The 10,124-nt window shown below is 58.8% G+C and overlaps 1 long non-coding RNA gene across 1 annotated transcript; it reads right to left on the bottom strand.

The window, feature by feature from the left end:
* Positions 1–7,374: 7,374 nt before the first annotated feature.
* Positions 7,375–9,675, bottom strand: LOC122388861. The gene is made up of 3 exons (XR_006257880.1): positions 9,611–9,675; positions 8,213–8,352; positions 7,375–7,703 (listed from the first exon to the last, which is right to left on the bottom strand). It is a non-coding gene; the product is annotated as an uncharacterized LOC122388861 (long non-coding RNA).
* Between the last annotated feature and the right edge of the window lie 449 nt (positions 9,676–10,124).

Genomic DNA, 10,124 nt, shown 5'->3' with positions numbered 1-10,124 from the left:
GGAATAAATGGCCGTCATCTACTCGTACAGTAGGTCTACTAAAAAAGTCCCCCGCTCCAGCGGCGGCGGCCGGCCGGCCGAACCCCCGGATTCCAGCCCCGACTCTATTGCGCAGGCCTCGGCAGTGACACGGGTCAGGTCGCGGCGCCCGGCGAGTGGGTCAGTTGGCGGCAGGGAGACACCGGTTGGTCACGTGACTCGGAAACAAAAATCAGCTGATAGAGAGGCGGAATCGACGCGATCAAACACGAATAATTCCGGACGATAGAGCGGCAGTATAGGAGTTATCTTCACAACAGGCAAACATTGCAATGTTTTGTCATTCTATGATCAAGAAACGTTCATAAATCATATATTTCTTCGATGATTACTGCCGCAACCGACACGAACATATCGTAGCCAGCGCATAAAGCTGTGCTTTGCTATATTAAATGTAAAGAAAAGCATTCTATATCTTGCTTCAACCTTCTACTTACGCTTTTATAATTACGACAGCGACACCATATGGCCTATCGACGCTATGCAACTCCATGGAGTGTCCGGCCGCACTCTGCCGAGTGTGCCGAGATCAGAGGCGGACCATCCGGGGCACATCCAGCTGCACTGCCCGGTCGCTGGGAGGGCGACACCTAGCGCCGCTCTGGCCGCTCGCTTCCGCGCACAACTTAGCTACCTGGCTACGCCTGTGGGAGGGGAGGGATAAAAACAACAACAGTCTGATGAGCCAATGGAGTCTACGAGCCCCGCCAATCAGCGCCTTCCGCGCGCAGACGGGAGCTAGAGCTATTCATCTCCTTTCCTGTTTTCGCTGGTCCGCCAGTCACCAGCATCGTTCCGTGCTCTCCATCGTCGCGATTCGGCCGTGTTGTCCTTTGTGCGTCAGCAACGACAGTGAGAGAGAGAGAGAGGGAGAGAGGGAGAGAGGGAGAGAGAGAGAGAGAGAGAGAGAGAGAGAGAGAGAGAGAGAGAGAGAGAGAGAGAGAGAGAGAGAGAGAGAGAGAGAGAGAGAGAGAGAGAGAGTCTCGGATCACGCCAGACAAGACAGCCACATGGGTATTATTGTTTATTTACTTTCCAGTGATCGCAAGGGTTTAGTTGTTTGGAACCGGGTGTGATCAGTATTTGACGCATTTCTGTGATCTGTATGATAAAACTGAAAAAATAGTGAAAAATATCCACTTTAATTCACATATCGCTTTTGATTCATGGTACGGCTGCTTGATTTTGCCACAGCGTACATAGTACATACACAGCCGATCTCGGCAGGTTTCTGTTCCAGAACAGCAGCTGCAGTGGACACCAAAAAATCATTCATGTTCTGACAACTTATTCCAAAGATACACATATTTTACGACGAACGTTCCAGAGAAAGTATTTTTTCGGTCACAGATGCTCAGGAGGAAGTGCGCGATTGATTGCAACTAGCACGCTCACGATTTCTAATATAGCGCTGGCCAAAACCTGCCCCTTACTGGCATTTGGTGGTAGATGAGGAGCGCAACCAAAAAGTGGGTGAGTACGGCCAATAACAGCCAAATGGGAATGGGAGCACGGGACAATGGCGATAGAGGAGGAAACACTAATCGACATTAGGGCCCCCTAATGAAGTTTAGTGGCTCGACGAGGCGCGAATTGGAGACTCCGCGAGCCGCCTGGTCCGAGGCAGGGTCGGGAGAACACTCTGTGGGGAGGGGGCGAGGACGGGGAGGGAGGGGGAAACGGGACGGAGGGGACAGCCGTCAGTCTGCGGCAGAGGCCGGCGGGGAGCGGAGATGGACCGGCGCATTCCCATTTGGCTGTTATTGGCCGTACTCACCCACTTTTTGGTTGCGCTCCTCATCTACCACCAAATGCCCCAACTGGAACCGATAGGCAATTGTAGTGTATTGGCACACTCAGATTCGATAACCGGACAGTGGCGACGGTGTCTATTATGACCCCCAAAAGTTCGATATATAGCGACATATCGCCTGAATGTGATCGTAGACGGCGACCGCGTCGTCCGTGTCACCCCGACCGACACCACAAAGCTCCCATCGGGTGGGACAGGTCTAAAAAGAGCCGGGCGTCTGAACAGGTCCCCTAGGGAATCCGTTATTGATTTCCCGAGTAATCGCAGCACACACGGCCCTGCTGCGCCGCACGGCGGAGCGGTTGTCGCGGTGAATCTCCACCGGCGGCCCCCTCTGAACCCTATCCGCTGAGCTCTGACGCGAAAGCGGTACAAGACGACCTCCGCGTTTCTAGGTTAACATTGGGACAGCCCCGGAACACTTGGTCAAGTCTCTCGACGCCTATATCGGTGTAGGCGGGCACGCGTCTCGCGCCGCGGCAGGTGTTGCACTCACCTGGGCACTAGGGAAAAACACCGCCGCGGCTCACCGGTCCCCGGCCGCGGCCCAATGCCGGGTCAAAACCGCCACCGCCGATTGGTGCTCCGTGGTAACCTGTAGGGTGGACCTGAGAACCACACTCGGTACACGGCGGGTGATACCTGTTCTCGGGGCACGGGGAACGGCACACGTTCCGTTGAACATGACGCATACATGTCACTCGGCCATTACGAAACCCTCCCCCGGGGCCTGGGTTCCCACCATTCCGCACTGGGGCCGCGGGCGCCGCGAACCGGTCCAGATCATCATGCGTCATGAAATCTCTCGGCCGCATGGCCATGGCCTGACGCGCCCGGCTATCGGCCACTTGTACGTCGCGGAGCGAGCGCCGCGCACACAGCCCGACAAGCCAACTCAGGTACCCAACCACCTGCAACCCGCACTCAGGGAAGTGAAACACTGTGTGTGTGTGAGCAAGCCGGCCACACGGTCGACATACTCCATGGCCGTGTTCGGCCGGCCCTCTGCGGCATCGTAAGCCTCCTCCACTGACACATACAGGCGCCTGTTCCGTAGCCGCCGCTCGGCTCTGACTTGGATCGCAGGCAGCCGCAGAGCCGTCGGCGCCGCCCCCGTCCGTGACCGCGTCGGGGCGGCCCGATACTCCACCCTCCGGTCGATGCCGTCCTCTTCGTCAGACTCCGACTCTGATGAGGACGACAGGTCGTCCCGCCGCCGGCGGCGCACCGGTCCCCCATCGCTGCTGTGTCGGCGGCGCCGCCGCCGCCCGGTGCGGCCGCGCTGCTCCGGGTCCGCGTTCCGGGGCTCAGGGCCGCCGCCGTGCCGTCGAAGGTCGCCGAAACGTGTCGCCGGCGCCGCAGCCCGTTCGCGATCGTCATCATACCCCAGAACGTCATCGGTCCCGGCCCATCGTCCCCGTATGTACGAGTCCTCCGCACTATAACAGCCGGGCCGCCGGGGTCGTGCCACCGGCTCTCGGTCACGGCCGCCAGCCGCCGGCCCTGTACCCGGCCCACACGGCCCCGCCCCCACTGCCGGGGGCCCACTGCGGAAAGCCGGGCCCGTCGCCGTCGCCGCGCCGGCCGCCGTCACCGTAGCGGCGGCCGGGGCAGGTGATCGCGGTGTTGGCTCTGATGGTGGATTGCTGCATGCGATCGCACACCTTCGTGACCGCCGCCGCGTTCGTCACCGGACCCCGGATGCATGCCGCCATCCTGGCGGCCCATCGCGAGTGCACAGTCTAACTCCGCTCGCAGTTGGGCGTCGATCCTATCTTGTTCGCCGCTGGCAGCGCGGAGCGGCCGCAATCCTGTCAGACCGTACACACGGCCATAATCTCGACTAGTATACATGTGGACAAACACGCACGACAAAAAAGATACCGATAGTACCAGACTGAGCGCTAATGGCCCGACCCCGCCACTGCGACCAAGGCCTCGATTACTGCCCTCCTGTGTCCCCGGACGTATCCGTCGCACGCTGCACTCCGCCACCGTCCCAAGCGGCGCAGTACAGGGTCGGCCACACCCGCCGCCGCCGCAGCCGTGGCCAGACCAATCCGCAGGGAGTGAGAAGAGAATCCGGGCCCAAGCGCGCGACGGAGAAGATCATTCAGCCGTCGTCGCGTGAGCACTGCTCCCGAGTCCAGTACAAAGAGCGGCGCTCCATCCGCCGCGCGCCCTGCCTGTCGGTACAGGTACATAGCTTTCACAGGACAAGTGGACGTGCCTGTTACTGGGAGCTCGACTGCCGTTGGCGGTCCATGCTGTCGGTTTTTTTGAATTCCCACCAGTACCCGAAGGCCGACCGATGTGAAAGACACATCACCATGCCGTATTCCCCGTCCGTGGCCGGTGACGAGGAATTCGCTGCTCCGCAGGCCGCCGTAGAACGCCAGTGTGCATGCAGCCCAGACGCACCGCTGGTCCCAAGCCGATGGCAATAATGATGCCAAACGGGTTTTCAGGCGGCGAAGAACCGATATGTCGATCGCCTGCCGGCGGGGCTCCGTACCGCCGCCCCGAGGCTCGTAGCCACGAAGCGCGGCCGCAGTGTAGGGGGGCATGCCCATTGGCAGCGGCCGACCCCACTGAAGATGAAGGTGTCTCACTGCTGCCAAATACTGCCTCACGCTAGCGACGGCTAGTCCCGCCCGTTTCAGGTGACCCACAAAATATGTGAGTGTGTCATCCGACGCCGGAACGCTTGTCAGCCCGTACCGCCTGCAGAACTCAATGTACCGGCGTTGGCCCGTCTCATAGGCTCGACGGGAGCCCGGCGCCAGGCTGTTTCGTAGCAATTCGTACGTCACCGTCACTAATTGAACGTCACTGTCGCACGGATGCGCGCCGCCGTTGGGAAACCCTGGCCACCCACTCGCCATCACGGCCGTGCACGTACTGCTCAAATGGCCGGTGGTCCCGCCTCGCCCCCCCCCCCCCCCGGACGCCGCCATGCAGCCATCCCCTCGACCGTCCCGCCCGCCTCGGCCGGCCCGACGCTCCCCCACCCGACATCTGACCTCTCAGCTGACGCCGGCTATGGTCCAACAGCCATGTGACACCTTCCGAACAGGATACGCTCCCAGGAGATTAGTGATACTCCCACCAGACAGAAGAGTGATACTCCTTCCAGACACGTGATACTCCCAACGGACCAGTGATACTCGATTCGTGTCCCGCCGTCTGGGGCGGGCCTGCCATAAAGGGGAGGGGGAGGGGTCCAGGGTCGTAAACCATCTGTGGCCCGGCTCCGCCGGTTCGACCGCAGCCGGCCCGGCACGGACGCCGCCGCGCACGGGCCCGGCACGGACGCCGCCGCGCACGGGCCCGGCACGGACGCCGCCGCGCCGCCGTCACTGAGCCCCGCCGCGCGGGCGGCCCGGCACCCTCGGCCACCCAGGGTCGTAAACCATCTGTATCCCGGCTCCTCCGGTTCGACCGCAGCCGGCCCGGCACGGGCGCCGCCGCGCCGCCGCCACCGAGCCCCGCTGCGCGCGGGCGGCCCGGCACCCGTCGACCACCACCCGTGTCGGCGCTGACAGTCTGACGGCCTTGCACCCGTGCTGTTGGCCGCTAGCCGGCCCAGTGTCGGCGCTGTCGGCCTGAAACGGCCCGGCACCCGGTCTGTCGGCCGCTGTGGCCCTGTGTCGGCGCTGTCGGCCTGAAACGGCCCGGCACCCGGTCTGTCGGCCGCTGTGGCCCTGTGTCGACGCTGTCGGCCTGAAACGGCCCGGCACCCGGTCTGTCGGCCGCCTTGGCCCTGTGTCGGCGCTGTCGGCCTGAAACGGCCCGGCACCCGGTCTGTCGGCCGCGGTGGCCCTGTGTCGGCGCTGTCGGCCTGCACGGCCCGGCGCCCGGCGTCGGCCGTTACCGGCCCAATCTCGACGTCGTCGGCCTGAAACAGGCCCGGCACCCGGTCTGTCGGCCACTGTGGCCCAGTGTCGGCGCTGTCGGCCTGAAACGGCCCGGCACCCTGTCTGTCGGCCGCCATGGCCCTGTGTCGGCGCTGTCGGCCTGAAACGGCCCGGCACCCGGTCGATCGGCCGCAATGGGCCCTGTGTCGGCGCTGTCGGCCTGAAACGGCCCGGCACCCGGTCTGTCGGCCGCCATGGCCCTGTGTCGGCGCTGTCGGCCTGAAACGGCCCGGCACCCGGTCTGTCGGCCGCCATGGCCCTGTGTCGGCGCTGTCGGCCTGAAACGGCCCGGCACCCGGTCTGTCGGCCGCCATGGCCCTGTGTCGGCGCTGTCGGCCTGAAAACGGCCCGGCACCCGGTCTGTCGGCCGCCATGGCCCTGTGTCGGCGCTGTCGGCCTGAAACGGCCCGGCACCCGGTCTGTCGGCCGCCATGGCCCTGTGTCGGCGCTGTCGGCCTGAAACGGCCCGGCACCCGGTCTGTCGGCCGCCTTGGCCCTGTGTCGGCGCTGTCGGCCTGAACCGGCCCGGCACCCGGTCTGTCGGCCGCCATGGCCCTGTGTCGGCGCTGTCGGCCTGAAAACGGCCCGGCACCCGGTCTGTCGGCCGCCATGGCCCTGTGTCGGCGCTGTCGGCCTGAAACGGCCCGGCACCCGGTCTGTCGGCCGCCTTGGCCCTGTGTCGGCGCTGTCGGCCTGCACGCCCCTCGCCCGCCGTCGGCCGTTTACCGGCCCAATCTCGACGTTGTCAGCCTGGAACGGCCCGGCACCCTCCGCTGCCGGTGTAACAAACACACGCACAACACGACTCATACAGGTACCCGGTAACTCGTCAACACAGCCAGCCATATCACACATGACCCATGTGGAGGACGCTGGTGCCGGCGTACCGGACCCACCTGCCATGCCGTGACTGTCGCGGTCGTAGTGATAAGCGGTGTCCATGCCCCGTTTCTCCACTGAGTCGTCCTCGATGGTGCTCACTAGGCGCCGTACCCACACTACTCACGAGCCCGACTCACAGGACGTAAAGCACACGCTCTATCACACAGGGACGCGCTGTCCGCGGTCCATCTCCGCTCCCCGCCGGCCTCTGCCGCAGACTGACGGCTGTCCCCTCCGTCCCGTTTCCCCCTCCCTCCCCGTCCTCGCCCCCTCCCCACAGAGTGTTCTCCCGACCCTGCCTCGGACCAGGCGGCTCGCGGAGTCTCCAATTCGCGCCTCGTCGAGCCACTAAACTTCATTAGGGGGCCCTAATGTCGAATACCACGGCATAGCTGTCATATTACATAGCACAAATTGCGAGACGACGTCGAGACCCGTATTGGCGTATCCTTCACAGATCCGGGTGTCTCGCCTCCACTCTGAATTAACCCTAGGGGTGTTCACGGGCACCGCACACTGCTGCGTGCGGTGTGTGCGGTGCGTCCAGCAGGCGTGGTGGTAGGGGATGGGTAGGCGGCTCTGACGTCACGGCTGCGTGCGGTGGACGGTCCGCTGTGGCCAGTCCCGACCGGCCACAGCGATCGCTGTGTGCGGTGACGGAAGGCTGACGTAGGGACGCAGTGGGCGGAGCTTGAAGGCTGTGTGCGGTCCGACCGCACACAGGGCCCGTGAACAGCCCTCCTGGCACACCATCAACCGAGCCACGTCGGCTCCGACCATCTTCATCCCCGCACTGAAATCTGATGGCCGGCCCGTAATTTCATCCTATCCGTCAGCGCGCACTACACCCGAGCTCAGCCTAAAGTGCACTGTGCGGCCTTCTCCGGATGACGCCTCTGAGCATGGCGCTTGACTTGCATCTGGATGCATAGAGCCTCTTGTTCGTGTACGGCCATTATCATTTCAGGAATCGGATGGTCTCGGCGGTGGCGGCGCTGGTCACCGTGGAGCCGTTGAAGACACAGTCAACTCGAGCACCCGCGACCAGTGACCTGTAAAGCAGCGAGTCGCGGCACATCAAGACGACCGTCACGATTCAGTCACAAAGGCCGTTATAGAAGTCACGGCGGCCGTCATATGCCAGCCGCGGCGACCATCACATAGCAGTCACGGTGACCGTCACAGGTCACGATGGTCGTCAAATACCACTACGAGCCACGGCGACAACGACTCACAGCTCATGATTAACGTTTCCTGTTGCACACTCAGCTATAATAACATTACATTAGCCTGTACACACATTTCTCACTCGACAAATCGAAATCCGAGCCTGAGACCCATCATACGTCACGACACTTGCAGCGGCACCTGCATTTAGCAGACATCCCATCCCGGCAACACAAAAAGTTCCCCCGAGCCACCCACCTATAGGTGAGTGGTCCTTATAAGGACGCGGCGACGGGTCACACAATGCCATTATGTCACTGACCTAGTGACGTGGTGGTATACAGCTTGACCAGTGACCTGTGGACGCGTTGGACTGGTCCACACGGTTACTGACCTGGAGATGATGTGATGGTTTCTGGACAATGTGGCTGGATACACGCGCCACGTGGCTGGCCATCACAATGCTACTTCCTGCAGGTGACGTTCTACAGCTGGATCGAACCACTGTCTCCTGAACCACTGCCAGCAATGAACCTGGTGGAAGATAATATGGTCAGAACTCAGAATCCACAAAGCATACCTACAATAGGAACGACAAAGCCAAACACATGAACACAATGGCAGAATGTTATGCTAAGCTTATCATGTTTCCAAGACTTTTAGTTTCATCGACACATAAGACTGCAATTGTCTACGTTAAACTCATCACATATCTAACAAAGTACTGACTTCCTGAGAAAACACAGAACTTGTTTAATTATCAAGCAGCCTTTGTCTCCATATTCCTCACACATTGAGCAGACGGTGGATGAGGTGATAACGGTGATTAAGCTCTGTGGAAAAGAAGAAGGAAATGAAGTCCATTTTATGCTAGAGTGTACCAAGCTAACAGAAGAAAGACAATGAAACCTAGCTCTACTGAGGCCATACGTGGAAGAACCCAACGAGGTACTGAAAGCATTCCTCTTTAACGATGATAGAAAAGAGATGGAGCAGAACAAGGATGGACTCTACCAGCTCTGGAGGCTGAGGAGAAAACTGGTGACAGAGGCGGGTGACGAGGAAAGGGCTTAACCAACATCCTAAGCTTATTCTACTAATACCCTCCCACCCGACCTGTGTTTATAGGGCTATCAGTCCTGTGACACTCACCACACCCAGCTATTATGGCCATACTCCTGGGGGAGCTTCGGGCTTCCCACATGGGGTAGTTGTCTGAACAACCCGGAGCAGGATTGACCAGGATTGGCCAGAGGGGCAGGGCATGTACTTCATGATCGCTACACAAATAAAACTTTTTAGTGATATAATATTTTAATAACTCATCCTTGTCAGCTTTTGTTGATTAATTTTCACAGCATCATTTATTTCTGGTAATTCATTTCTAACACTCATTGCTGCAAGCTCCAAAGGCATCTACCTGAATGGCCGTCCGAAGCAGGGGGTTGATACCTACGCAGAGGAGAAAGAGGATGAAATCGAGAGGGAGAACACCATGGAAGCGCGCAAAGAGAGAGCGGATGCACAAAATGAATCTGGGCATTAGGTTTATAAAGACTTCCGGTAGACTACATACTTCGTAGGATTGGTAATTGAGGCATGACAAATCAATAAAAACAAACAATGTACGCCTTGCGGAACAAGGGTATGAGGAACAGGAACATGCATGCAGAATGCAACAAACTCTGCCCTGGTGATTTCAATCTCAACTAAACCATAGAACAAAAACTTAAACAAAATCACCCAACCTGGCACAGGTAACCTCTCACAATAAAACATTAAAAGTGCTTACCCCATAATACCACGGGAATGGTGTGACTGAAAAATGCCTAATACCTTGCCTAATATCACCAAATCCAACAACATCAACAATAATCAACAAAATACATAGAAACCAAAATAAAACTGCAGAGTGTTCTCAATTAGCAAAAGAAACGCCGTTAGACCAATCAAATGCGAGCACTGGCGTTTGCCAGCGAAAGCAGTACAGAAAACTGTGCGCAACTGTGGGTGATAATCATGGTCTGCAGTTTTCAACACCGAATCTCGTAAATGCCAGAGGTCATCATGTTTTACGACTTATATCAACAAATAGACAATTGAATTTTGTTTATTATTCATCTTGAAATAGACACCGCCATAGGCTTGTTTTTTAGTAATATTTCGTTAATTTCCATAGTGTAACCTTCAGCAGCATGAATGGTAACTCATTCTAGACCAAAAAAATATACTTAACACCTTCTAAATTGCAATAAAATATCCATATCTGGAAAGAAAATGAAATTTTGATTTTAATTAAGACCTTT

The sequence above is a fragment of the Amphibalanus amphitrite genome, unplaced genomic scaffold (assembly GCF_019059575.1).
Source record: "Amphibalanus amphitrite isolate SeventyFive unplaced genomic scaffold, NRLGWU_Aamphi_draft 000337F_arrow, whole genome shotgun sequence".
Classification (NCBI taxonomy): domain Eukaryota; kingdom Metazoa; phylum Arthropoda; class Thecostraca; order Balanomorpha; family Balanidae; genus Amphibalanus; species Amphibalanus amphitrite.
Note: the sequence above shows the minus strand (reverse complement) of the source record. Positions and strands in the feature narration are given on the sequence as shown.